The 13,635-nt window shown below is 38.0% G+C and overlaps 1 long non-coding RNA gene across 3 annotated transcripts in view; it reads left to right on the top strand.

The window, feature by feature from the left end:
- LOC121671107 overlaps window positions 1-13,635 on the top strand; it is an 86,304-nt gene that overhangs the window by 13,692 nt on the left and 58,977 nt on the right. For 2 of the 3 annotated variants that reach the window (XR_006018391.1, XR_006018392.1), the window contains exon 2: window positions 100-183. This is a non-coding gene — a long non-coding RNA (uncharacterized LOC121671107). Of the gene's footprint in view, window positions 1-99; window positions 184-6,057; window positions 11,684-13,635 lie in introns of those variants that run through there. The other variant, XR_006018393.1, reaches the window with a different exon arrangement.

The following is a 13,635-nucleotide window of genomic DNA, read 5'->3' as shown; positions in this document are numbered from 1 at the left end:
TCTTTTACTATCTCAGATGTACAAATTGTGTAGCTTAATTTATCTTCATCTTCTTCCACCATACAGTATAGTTCCTTTAACCACACCTGGTTTCCCCAGGTCAACTGATCATGTTCAGAGACCCTGGTACCTGCTCATTTCCTGAACAGGAAACTGTTGGCTTTCATCTCCTCACTACCACAGGTAACTCCAGATATTCATTCGATATTCAATATTGTATGAGTCAGAAGGAGATTATGAGATAGATTGCTTCTTGTGTTTAAAAGGTGCAAAAAACGGTAAAAGCTCTTCATTTTGCTTACTCCTGATTGGCTCTAAAGAGATGGGAAAGTGGAGATGCAGACAGTTCCATACCTACTTGGAAGGTTCCAGTAATGAGAAAGCATTGCTCTGGTCTGTCCTGCACCTCTCCATGATGCACTGAGGGCTGTGAATATCTGAGTTACTGTGAGCACTGGAGCAGATTTCCTTCCCTGGCTTGTCAAAGGCTTGGTGGAGACCAAGTCAAAGTACTGTGAGCATTCCAAAACCAAAGGCTAATCAGACCCTTCCTTAGTACACTGAGCATTCATTACCAAATTTCGGGGCTCATGTTCCTTGGAATGATTGCTTAAAGAAGGCACAGGTAAAAAATGAAGGAGTATGATGCATTCTTTGTATATGACTCCTCTCATGGAATAGGTGGAGGACGTACAAAACTACAATGAATTAACATGCAGTAAGTGTGCTCATACCTCATATACTAAATAAACAGCTCTGCTGGAGAAGTGTACCTGACCACAAGGCCTTTACCAGCTTTCATAAGAGCAAAATAGGCTGTATGATATTTACTCAGTTCTTCACTCTGAAAAACTTTGGAGTTATCTATCTTCAAATAAAAAAAAAAAAATTGACACAAAGACACACCACACACAAACAACCAAAGGAAAAGGGGAAAAAAAAGAAAACCACAAATACTTTCTGCTTTCTAGTTCTTGTAGTTTCATTTTAAAAAAATCTCTGAATCCAACCCAAGGTGAGAATTGTTTTATTGTATCAAGGAAGTAGTCTATATATTGCAGCACCATATCCCTGGCAGGAGCCAGGGTCTAAATATTCAGTTGAAGACACAGAATTTTGTGATAGCAAATGAGGACTACACTGCTTTAGACCCAGGTCCCTTATGTTCCAGTAATTCAAACTGTTGTAATGATGGAGATCCTTGTAGCATACAAATGATGCCATGAAGATTTTTGCCTTTTCTTTTATACCCCTGTTATACCTTTTTACAACTTCTGTATTCCTAGTGCTTTTTGCCTACATTCTTGGACTTGTTTGTCAAGCTAAGAGACTAAACATTTTAGAAGCTTTGTAGCTAGGGATCAGTGTGCCCCAGACCCCAAGGTCCTCTCCAGAACACATTCTGTAAACCAAGATAGAACCATCCAGGGGAAGGTTCCCTGGGGAGGGGGGCTCACTTGAGCCTCTCATTGGGGAATCTTTGATAGATCTGCTAATTAGTAAAATCTATAATGTTATACCCAATGTTGGGGAGACAGAGACAGAGATAGACTCGGCGGGGTGCATCTCGATGCACATGACCTGGACGTGTGCACCTAAGGATCCTTAAAATAAATACCAAGGTAAAATCCCTTTTCCCCTTCTAACCGTGTATGCCTCTTGATTTTAAGATCAGGAAAAGGCATCACAAGCATCAGATTTCTGTCTATTCTGTTGGATTTAACCTGAATTTGGTGAAATAATGTGATATTGCATACTGACAGCCTAAATATCCAAAGTGAGGAAAAAAAGGGTTCCCTTTTTATTGGTTTTGAATTTGCATCTCTCTATTATCACTTCTTGTCCTTGTGTTATTAAAACAAGGAGAACAGAAGCACTGGATCTATATTCTCTGGACCAGCCATGGTTTCACATACTTTTTATCACATTCTAGAGGAAGCTGTGCTATTGTTTTATACAATGCCAGTATTACTACAGCACTTCAAACAGATCTGTGAAATGCAATTCCTTCTATCCCTGCTCTTACAATTACCTAGGACATTAGAAAAGATCCTGAGCCCAAAAAGTTGGATTAGGATCTCCACTTCTCCAACATCTGTGTTCGCTGTCTTTCTCTCATTTGTTTTGCAGTTCTTGCTCAGTCTGGGACAGATTACAAATAATTGCCCCCATCCTAACAAGCAGGCAGGTCCAGAGGCAGCTGGTTTTGCTGTTGTGCCCTAATGAGTGAATGACTGAGCCCTAAAGAAGATAATTTCTTTTCTCTTATCCATTATGTAGCATCAAAACCTGAATTCAAAACTTTCTGCAGTTTTAAGAGGTCTTCCCTCAGTGTCAGGGGTTTTTTCTGAGTAAACTGTGCCCCTGATACTACTCAGACCCTAATTACTGTAAGTCAGGCATTTATTTCTTTCCACAAGAAACCCTTTTATGTCACTAAAATACAAAAATGCCTAACTGACTGACTTCCATATAAAGGGGGAGGGGAAGCAGCCGCACATAACTTGAGTTACTCGAGCATAAGCTATTTTTATTCAATTGAGACCTTTAGTTCAGATTAGGATCATAGCTTCCTTTGAATGTACAAGTTACTTTGAGTTCTTAGTTCAGTGTTGAAAAACTAACACTCCTAGATATCCTGACATGTTCAAATAAAAATCCATTAGGAACTTCTGAATATAAACCTCACTGAAAAGTTGAACTTACAAAAGTGCCTGTCTGCATTGTATATTAATCTTTACAGAAAAATAAGGAAACAAGCTAAAGTAGCAGGGGAAAAGTCTTGTTTGTATTTTGCCTCTTAATATTGGGAGAAGAAGACCAATAGGTTATAGCAACAAATTTATAATGGATGCTGAGAAAACAATGGAAAGGTTGTGATAATGGAGAGTGGTATGGGAATTTTTTCTTCTTATATCTCTGTGTAGTAAGAAGCAATTGCACCAGTGTCAGATTCTCTTTGAAGACTATTGGTTGGTTTGCCTGTTTATTTATTTATTTAACATATATTATAAGGGAAATATATTTTGTTATAGGCTAATATTCATATAATAATAATAAATGACACAATTTTTATGCTATTACTCCACTGTCTTAATAAAGAAGGCCACTGTTTTAACAGATGGAAAAGTCAGAACTGACCAGGAAGAAAAAAAAATAAAGCCAAAACTCTTCTCTAAAACTAATACATATGAAGGAGGTTGTAATTATTTCCTTCTCTGTAACTTGCAGCAACATATTGAAAGTTAATAAGGATAAATGTAACATTTACTGGGTAATAAGAGATTGTGGAAGGAAATAAACAAACGTAGGATATAGTGCATCTAAGTAAACACAAAGGTTGTAAAACCGTCAAACTCAAATATCAAGAGCACTGCAAATTAATGCTGCACACAATAGACCCTTTGGAAGCTAACTTAATCCACCCCCATGTATCTACATGAGGGCCATGCATAACAATGCATGAGCTGGATTTCCATTAGAGTTTCCTCTGCAGGCTGTCAGTTGTTTGAAGAAATAACAATTTCCTAGGCATGAAAGCTTTTTCAGAATGTTCCCACTGATGTGTAATAAAAGTGACTTTACTTTTTTTCGTTCCCCCCTCTCCTTCAGCCCCTCCCCCTGAGATGTGACTTCTGGGGGGAGAAGAGGATGGACTTAGACCCTTGGCCCCCTACCAGTTTACCTTGCCTGGATTATCAGTGCAGGTGTTAAAATAATTGAAGGTGTGGTAGGAGATACAACCCCTAATAGCTTTTCCTATATGGAGATTACCTAGGTAGAGAATGCCAGAGTACCTGAAGAATAGGCAAGTGAGTACCTTATTAACATAGCACCATTCAGCGGCAGCTGCATATCTGGAAAAAAAAAACCTTTAAAGAGCCTATTCATCTATGTTAATGGGCCCATTGCACAGTACATTGTGTGGGAAATTAAGTCTCTGGCTGTGAACTTCCTGTGCTGTGCAAGCTGCCTTGACTCTTTTTTATTGCTTCAGTGTTATTATCTCCTCCTGGAAATAAAAACAATCATGTTCTCACATTTGAGAAGCCAAAACATTCCCAGATAACAAACTGGTTGAAAGTTTCTTTTGTTTCCCTTATTAAGTGAAAAAATATGTTTTGAAATTAAAGTAAACCCTAAATTAACATCAAAGCCCATCAAATTAGCTGAGCTGTCATATGCATGACAATGTTGGGTTTTCTTTTTTCCCCCCCTCCCCTGTAAAATACACAATTTAAATTGCTTTCGTATTTATTGTTCCTTCCTTGGAATTAATTTTTGCCACAAAATATGTTAATTTATTCAAATGAGACATGATTTTTGAATGTTTGACTGGCAAAAGAACTGCTTTCCTGCTGAAAGACTGAGGTAGAAAATAATTTTTTTTTTGAAAGCATTTCTCAAAAATATAGCCTCTTTCCATTTTAGAACAGAGTGGACCATTTCTTTAAAACGAGGTCAAGGAAAGTATATTTTAAAAAATTGCTTATTCAACTTCTTTTCAAGCTTTGTCATGAATTCGAGAGTAATAGCCAAGGTTGTGCAGTCTGTATCACCTTCAAGAAAGAATTATCATCAAATGTTTAAACAATTTTCCATCCTCTCTTTATGATCCAAGTGCTGCACATTGCATCATCGTCATCATTATCATCATTATCTTCATCATGCTGATAAAAGGACTAATGATCAATACTAACTGATTACAACTCAATTAAGGAGGATCTTTTCAGTGTAAATTTTTTTTAATCTTGCCTCTTCTAGTCCTTCTGCATTTTCAAGTTAATATGTTCCACTATTTAACATGTTTAATGAGCATAGTGGAATATAAGTAAAATCGTTATTTAATGTGCTGCACTGCTTCCACAGTACGTACTCAACTTCCCTTGGGCAACAGGAATATATAAAGAGCAGCCAAAAAAACCCTGAAATTTCATGGTTAGAAAATGGAAGTTCTTGATATTAACTGCAATAGAATTTATCTCTTCAGATAAGCAGTTGTCTAGAAGCCTTGAAGAGATGGCCAGGAGAAGCTCTGAATCAGTTACCACGCAGTAGAGAGCATGAGGAAGCCACTGTGGGAGCAGCTTCCTAGTAAAGATCATCATTTTATCTAGTCTGTCTGCACAGACATCCCTTACAACCATCCTATTATTTTGCATCAAAGCCTTATCTATGAGTTCTTTGGGGCAAGGATGGCTTGGCACACATGGCACCTTGCTCTGTTTTCTGTGCTTGATAGTGCTCGACAGTGTTATCATAATGCAAATTATTGTTGTTCCTGGTCGGGACTGCACTGAGTGCTCTTCGCTTATCTGCAAGTCTGACAAGTGATAATACAGCAACATCAGAGAGGAAATCAATATTTCATATTAGTTAATGATTTAATTATGGAAATTCTTCCCTTAATGCCATTTGTTAACTAAAGTCACCATAAATTGTATTCTGTTCAGCTCATCTTTCAGTGGCACTCTGAATTACACCTTCCTGACATTTAGAAATCGGAATATTAAACAGATTTCTCTTTCCAGTCCGGTCCAACACTTTGTTCACAATGCAGGCCATCTGGGAATGTGTACCCATTAATGATCTGGGAGGCACTGTTAAGAGTTTGCATATTTTAAAAGTCAGAGAAAATTAGAACTGCAGGAACACCAACGTATCACATTCTCATTACATCAGATTTGTCATCTACATTATTTCTTTTTTTCCAATAGTATCTTGCATTGCATTTTTTTCCTCTTTGCACATGTGTTTATTGTTTAAAACAACATGCAACTTCTTTTCTTTTTTTAAGGCTGCCATTGCACGTTTTATAGTATGCTGTGGAGAGTTAGAAATATAGAGTGAAGTCCCAGGCTTGCAATTCCCATTTAGTCAGTTTTACACAGCAGTATTGTTTTTATATAGCAAGTATGCTGTTGGCATTTCAAGAATCACAGAGGCGCCAGTAATTTGGGTGCAAGCAAAATTTTTTGAAGCAGTTCCTGTAAAGATAATTCAGATTAATGGGCCATTTACAGTCTTGCTAACTTACTAACTGGCTATGTGCTCTAGGTAATCAGGGTGACATTACTGCCGGCACAAAAATGACATCTCGTCATCAGAAATTTTCTTCATTGGCATGGAAAATGCCAGGCACATCACCTCTGACTGTGTGGCCACCACATCTATTAACCTTATTGATTTGGAGTCACGCTGTGCCTCACTGGAAAACTACTCCCTGCTGTAAGACTCAAGTGGATCAATCCTGAACCGTGAACAAAAACTCAATAACTAAATGTGGTAGGCACCTTTCTCCATTAAGTATTCCTCAAAGTAAATCACATTAGAGAACATCACTGTGAGTAACTTACCTTGGGATTCCATGATCTCCCAGAAACTAACAGGGAAAATAGCAAAATAGGAAGGCAAAAGATTGCATATTGCTAAACATATCTCTCAATCTTGTTCTCAAATGTCTATCTTTCTATCATGATATTTTAATTTTATTCTACAACTCTGTCCCCCTTTCTAAACCTTAAAAATTTTTCCTTGCTGTTTGTTTTTCATTATGTTTGTCCCTGGTAAGTCATCTGATGACAGATGATTATGAAAAAGAAAGTTTTCTATCCTTTATGAACTCTTCAGCATTTTCACGTATTTATCAGCATTCATTTTTGAGACCCTCATTGTGACAGGGTTTGAAAATGAAACAAGCCATATAATTCCTTTCAGCCTCATACAGTTAACAAAGAAGGCAACAAAAGGACTTCCAGAGCTTCATATTTCCTGGCAAAAGATAGAGGACGGCAGCAAGCCCCATTCATATTTAAATGTTCCTGGCTTTGGAATTAAAAGTCCATCTTTCATGTTACCATTTCCGTTCCTCGCTTTTTGTTGGTGTTTGCTGGCAATGAAAACTCTGTCCCAAACATTAATGTGACTCTTCAGTTCAGTCTGCAAAACTTCTATTCTTAGAAAATATTCCTTGTCACAGACAACTGACGATTTCTTATACAGCACTTGCAAATCATTATAGCTTATAATTATCTTGCAAAACTGATTTAGGACAAGAAAAGTGTGGGTGAAACCACTCTGTGCACATGTGAGTAATGACTGATTATAGCTGAATAAGTTTTTTAAAGGGGCCAGAGGGACCCTTCTCAGAAAAATTATTTACATGAGTAAGGGGTACAGGATAGGACAGGATCATTTCTGTTGCTCAGTACTGCTACAACTTTGATTTTGCTCAAGGGTCTGATCTGAGATCTTGACAGCTAAAACCTGCAAGCAAAGGGTTTAATTTTGCATTGGTTTTGGTGTTAATGAACAGAGCAAAGTTCATTAAAGATACTCCTTGCACTATGTTCAATCCTGCCTGTCATCTGTATACATAGTTGTATTACATATTTTAATATTTTATTTCAAAGAAAACTCTGGATTCTGCAAAAAAGGGGAAAGAAAATGCAATGGCATATTAGAAAATATTATCAGTTACTTGGGAAAAAGTGATTTCTCAAAGCCATGTAAAAGCCTGGAAAGTATTCTTTTTATTCCTTAGGAAATAACCCTGGGTATCTAATTAATATCATGAAATTAAGGCCATTTATCTGAAAAACTGAAAAAAGATCTATATATGCACCAAAGTTCAGTGTTTGTCCCTGAGCTCTAACACAAGATATACTGTGTGAAAGTCTAACATGGGATACACCATATATCATCTCTATTTAGAGCCCCTAGGCAGGAAGTATGGATAAAAAAAATAATCAAAATTACTGTTTTTCTTTACTGAAAGCCCTCTAAGGAATTCATTGGAATGAGTTCTGTCTGCCCATCTAATTGATAATTATTTAATTAGCAATTTATAATGATAATGGGATTTTACCCCCCACTAGTCCATCTTGTCTGTAAGAAAAATATAAGTAGACAACCTTATGTATTACTTTACCACTTTCGGCAGTTGGCACAAGATATTGTGGGCCAGCGTTGTGATTTCCTACAGTTAAACCATAAAAGCAATGTATTCATATATTTCCTTTGCCCACAGTGTTTCCTTTTCTCATTACCGTGGGTGACTGGCATTCTCACAATGTGTGTGGGTGCGCAGGCTTGTTGTGTCACCGTGGACAGTTCTAAGAGCAGCTTCATTAGTTCTTTTTACAACAAAAGCTAGGTTTTTTTTCCTGCCTTCTCTTTCTTTCCCTTAGTTGGCATGCGGGTTGAATTCTTCTTGGACCCCCTGCTTGACTTTTTTTTTAGAGCTCCTTTTGAACAGTGCAGCAGTGTGAACACTAGGAATTGTAACTGATAGACTGTTTGCAGGAGAACTCATGAAAGTTCTCTTTGTTCACTTCACATCAACCAGGTTTATGCAGACCCTCCCCCATCTCAGGGAAAAGGAAATCCACTTTTAATTATACATTGATGGGAATCACTGTATAGTGAAATTGCATCAAGTGGAGAATGCCCACTTTATTCTCTTTTATCTAAGAATCCAAAAGAAGCACTGGTGTAAAAAAAAATGGATATGCAAGCATAGACTTCCCAATATAGAGCCAGGCCTGCCTAATTTAAATCAATCTGCCAACTCCACTTCCAGTCCTGATTAAAATTTTCAGCTGAATCTTTGCACTGTGAGGGTGTCTTGTCTTTAGTCCTCGAGCCTGGAAGGTCTTCTTTTTGAGACCTTACTGAAAAAAAATTCCAAAAACCAATATTCTTTAATGTGAAAGGAAAGAGGTGTAAGCATAAGATATTTTTTAAATTTGAACTGAATATAGATATTTTTTCCCTTTTTTGTCCCTCAGACAAGCATATTGAAATTGTGTAGAAGAATCCTAAGGACAAAAATAAAGGAGATATAGCTAGTGGCAGAATGAAGAGATTGCATAACCTGGTGAGAAGTATAAGTAAATAAGAGAAGCACTTTGTGTCATTTTATGTTGTTGTGCCCAGTGAAATGAATGGAAAAATTTTCAGCAGTACTTACAGGGACCTCTGAGATTATAAATCATTTGAGTAATCTGCTAATAAATATGTAAAGTTAATTTTCTCTCTTTCTTAAATTAATATCACAAGATACCATTAATAGAGACAACGAAGCAGGATATTCAGCTGTACTGTGTATACTATCAAAGTTTACTATGGTTATGTTTGTCTTTTGAATCTTCCAGTACAAAAAGGAAATACCGGCATTTTTCTCAGATATTTAGAAAAGAAATATTTTTGAAATTGTTCTTGGAGATCTTTTTTTTATTCTTAAATAACTTTATCTTAGTTGTTCCAATTCATTTATTTTATACAATTTAGTACCTGGTTTTTTTATATTTCCTGACAAAAAAAAGTTAACACCTGTAAAAGAAGTGTTGTGAAGACCAAAGAAAAAGCAGCCTGCCTAGAAACATTGTATGATTCTGCCCTTATATGTTTAAGCAGAGTCATGTAAAGGGAGTTGGGTAAGACAAAAATGTTCTCCATGGATATTAGGAGGAATTGGGGCCTGGCAAATGAAAGAAGGTGATGTTGCTAGATCTTACCTCAAAATCCTGATTACCTTAAGGTCAAAAATGTCGCTGTTGTGGCGGTCATGACACCCATGGACAGTGCCTCTTTCAAGGGCCAAAAACGCCGTTTATTAAACAAAAGAGCCTCTTTTATACACCTTTTGTATGTTATCATTCATGTTACATATTCATTGGCTGCTAAACTACTACAATAGACTCATTGGCTGTTACTAACGACAACATACTACCATTGGCTACCTGTGGCATAAGCATTTAAACACTCAGAAAAATAACAGGTGCAGATATGTTGCTGTTTTCTCCTTCTACTGTTTAACTTTCTTGCTTCTGTTGATACTACATTCTCATGGGTAAAAACTAATTGTTTTTCTTCTCACGGACTTTTCTCACAGTCCTTCTCTAGCCAAAGTAACAGGCCTGAGCCATGATTTTACAAAGGCAACAAGGCCTTCATTTTATAAGGTTTTGCTTAAATGCCACACAAAGACAACAGTGCAATTCTGTCTCTCAGCAGCACCATGAACGTGTTGAGCTGGACCCTTGTCTTAGGGAAACAAATCTGTGCACTACATCCAAGTAGTACGTAGGAAAACTCCATCCAGTTTCCACCACCAGTACTGGATACCCTCCTCTGCTGCATGGTCAAGTCAAAAATGAATGACTAATAATTCTTTTGGCCCCATTCAGACTTCTACTCCTCTACTGTCCCACATTATCCCAGATTTTCTTCCAAGAACCTTCAAGTGTAACTTTATTTCTCCCTCAGCAAAGGTCTGAACAAGAGAAAAGCATGTGGATATAGCCAGGGGGGATGAGGAGCTGGATGAGGCAGAGATTAAAAATTACGTAGTCTTGAAGGAACTGACTTGGAACTAATCCATGACAAATCTTCTAGTCTAGGATATCCAGTACAAAACAGCTGTGAGCCTGGTAAGTCTCCTCTGAACTTCATTTCTTTACTCATCTGCAGTTCTCTAAGTCATCTACAGATATGTGTAGTGACAGAGAAGTTCTAAAATGACCAGGAGTTTTCCACAGCAATTTTTATTTATTTGTTGGGGCCATGAGTTTCCAATTTGAACATAAGGCTGGGCCCAAGTCTGTAAGATTACATGAGTCTCTCCATCAGGGGTCTGCTATGCCACAATGAGAACACCATAATTTTCCAAATGGTCATAGTTTCAAAGAACAAGGAAAACAGGAGACATTTAAGAGCTAAATACTAAATATTTTGGATATTTTTTGACAAAACAAAGCACTTTGTGATGTTATACCACATAAGGCGACTTGAAAAGGTTCATTAATCCTCAGGAAAGAAAGGAAAGACTTCTAAAACACAAACCTCAGTCACATCCCAGGACTAAATCTATTATTCAGAATAGGAAGCAAGTCAGCTTCCAGCCAAATGAGATTTCACTGCAGCCAACCATTAAAAGACACAGAAGCATGGAAATTGAGGCCAAAGTAGCTGGGGAGACTGATCCATGCAAAGGAGCCTCAAGAAAAAGACTACAGTGGAACAACTGATGCACAGCAGGAATTGCCTGGAAGTGGTGCCTCTCTGCCTGCTGTGAAGGAATCATCCAGAGAGAAAAAGATGGGAATGGAACTGACTTGGGAAAGGCTGAAGGCAGGAGCCTGAGAATCAAAAAGGTAGCTTAGAAATATGGTAAAAAGTAAACCTTAGGTTTGATTGTTCTGGTTTGCTTCCTTTTTACATCCATACTGGAGGTTATTTAAGAGTCCTCAAAGACCAGTCGAAGGTTTGCTGCTGAGAATAAAGCCACTGAGATGGGTAATGTTCTTACAATAAAAGAGTCAAAAAAAAGTGGGAACATTTTCTTGTCATGACTTCGTTGTCTGGATTCTCTACAGCTCTCCTAGAATAGACCAGGGCCACTCCTGCTTTCAGTGAAGTTGCTCATTCATTTACTCCCTCATTCAGTTTAGAATCAGGACATTTTTTCTTTAAAGTTCAGAAAAATGTAGTTCAGCAAGTTTCCTTCTGTGGAGAACTTAGGATCACTCTTTAAGAGAAAAGCCCTTGAGACAGACGTGCTTTAGTTGGAGTTCTGCTGAACTGAATTTGCACATTAAGTACTGTACCTTGCTCTTGCTTGCTGAAGCATCCCTTAACACTACATGTGTGTATAAACAAAGGAAAATGGGATACAACCTCAGGATTTATGCTGTGTCATCTATGAAGAGGCTTGGGTTACAGGGCGAGCCAAGAATTGCTGGGTTGCGCATACACAAGCCATATCATCCATTCTCAGTGGTATGCAGTGGAAGACAGCCATGCCACTAGAAGATTCACCAAGCCAGACTTCCACACAGCTGGATTTTTCTCGTTTAAGCTTACGTTGGAACCAGGGCTAATGTAAAGCTAATTTTAAATACGTAAGATGTAAGCCCATAGGTTCTTCAGTAATCTTAGGTCTCTCTGCAAGAGCATTCTATTCCGTATAATGAAATATTATTATTAATAATGAGAGGACAGATTTTTCCTGATTTTTCATGTTGATGAAATGTTGCCCAAGTCCTCATAAAGGTAAGGATGTGTAATTGAATTTTAGATTGACAACACTAATGATTAAACGCCCATCTTAAGCAGATGTCCTGAATTCAATCACTTCAGACCTTAGCAACAGTTTTCAGGCAACTGTCACCATATTTGTGGAGATAGAAATGAGATCAGAATTTCTGTACTCTGCTTGGTTGTGTGTAGCCTCCAAGGCTGACATCTATTAATGGAAAAGCCTTTGACAATGACACGTCTCTTTTCGTAAGAATCTGAATAGCAGTGACAGATCAGGAACCTTATTTTGATACTCAGTGCCTATTTTTCTTTTCTCCTCAGTTCAGACATACTCATTTCATTAAGTTGGGTCAGTTAGGTCAGGCAGCCTTATAATTATCTCCCAGGACCAAAGCTCTGGCTGAACTTTTAGTTCAGAACATTGTGTCTTTGCTGGGACCTGGTGGGGTTATCCTCCATTTCACTTCAAAATTACGCGGACGGATTCTTCTGTGCTTGTGTATACTTTGTATACCTGCCAAGTCCTCTCCTTCCATTCCTTCAGGTAGTCTCAGAAGTCACTGATTATAAATGCTGATCTGACTCTGTAAGCTTTCAGCAGCACACCTGAGGTTCCCGTTTTCTTTCATGGTGAACAGTTTTTCTTTCTTTCTTTGACTTTTTTGAGGAACTGATTCCAAAGATTTTATTCACAGTAGTTAACAGGTGTGAATTGGTGTTTGCTAGCATAAGTGTCGTGCTGGGTAGCCCTTTGTTCCCTTCCTGCTGCTTCCCTGCTCTATTATGGCAAAACTTACTTTAATAGGAGTTTTTTTTAATGGTTTGTACAGTGTGTATTTTTAAAGCACATTATGGAATAAAAGTGAATACCTATCAGAACAATGTGTTCCTCTGAACCTCTAACAATTGGGCAGATTTCTTGATTTCAATGGACACACTCCAGAACAAGGGACTTGTACCACCTGAGCAGGAGTGCTAGAATCTGGCCCTCAACAGATACAGTTTTGTTTCCACCAGCATGTGCCAATTAAAATGATTCTGCTGTAATAAAATATCAGGAGATAGAAAAGGAACCGCCGTGAACTGAGGCAATACTGAAGAGTTAAGCGCCTTTTCAGCTGACACAGATCCCCTGCTCCATTGGCGATCAATGGCAATAATGACATTCACTTTGCAAGGTAGTGCTGGGCTGCTGAGGGCTGATTCTGATGCCAGTGGCTGGTGTGAGTCGTTGAGGGATATTAAAAGACCATGTTGGATGGGCGGCAGGAAGATCTGAAGCCACCAGAGATGCGGAGCAGAAATAATAGGAGGAGTGGTAAGAGTGACACCATTTCCAGAATGTCTGAATTAAGAAGGAAGGCAGGAGAGGCTGAGCTGTGTTTGAAATACTTTGTCAGCTCAGTTACAAGTAATTGTAGATAGTTTCAGCTACTAGTGCCTCAAAAATGAAAATGAACTACTAAAAAAAATTTTAGTTTTACAAATCTTAGCAAGAGTGGGTTTGGCCAGCAAACAAAGCCATTAAAAATGTTCTTTCTGATAAGTATTTCCCTTTCAATGGGAATATATAATCTACTAAGTCTCTTTACA

Source organism: Corvus kubaryi, unplaced genomic scaffold, assembly GCF_017639235.1.
Source record: "Corvus kubaryi isolate FWS band 111438036 unplaced genomic scaffold, C.kubaryi_AGA036_p1.0 37397, whole genome shotgun sequence".
Classification (NCBI taxonomy): Eukaryota; Metazoa; Chordata; class Aves; order Passeriformes; family Corvidae; genus Corvus; species Corvus kubaryi.
Note: the sequence above shows the minus strand (reverse complement) of the source record. Positions and strands in the feature narration are given on the sequence as shown.